The 215-nt window shown below is 41.4% G+C and overlaps 1 protein-coding gene across 1 annotated transcript in view; it reads right to left on the bottom strand.

Moving 5' to 3' along the window:
* The window catches only part of LOC119586816 (GTPase-activating protein CdGAPr-like), a gene marked incomplete in the record, with an annotated part of 278,029 nt that overhangs the window by 157,096 nt on the left and 120,718 nt on the right, over nt 1-215 (bottom strand).

Here is a 215-nt window from a genome sequence, read left to right as displayed (position 1 = left end):
TAAAAATGGACGTTCTGACCACAGGTACAAAACCATTTCCAATTTCTTTTCCTCGTGTTCTGTATTTAGCCAAATAGACACACACACCTTCGGTCGCTTTCCCATAAGGGCTAAAATCCCTAGAGCTATGTGCCGTGACCTACATTTTTTTCTTTTCTTCTGTTTTTCCCCCGTCCTTTCTCGTGTGTAAATATAGGAAGCACATGGAAAATGCG

Source organism: Penaeus monodon, chromosome 22 (assembly GCF_015228065.2).
Source record: "Penaeus monodon isolate SGIC_2016 chromosome 22, NSTDA_Pmon_1, whole genome shotgun sequence".
Taxonomy (NCBI): domain Eukaryota; kingdom Metazoa; phylum Arthropoda; class Malacostraca; order Decapoda; family Penaeidae; genus Penaeus; species Penaeus monodon.
Note: the sequence above shows the minus strand (reverse complement) of the source record. Positions and strands in the feature narration are given on the sequence as shown.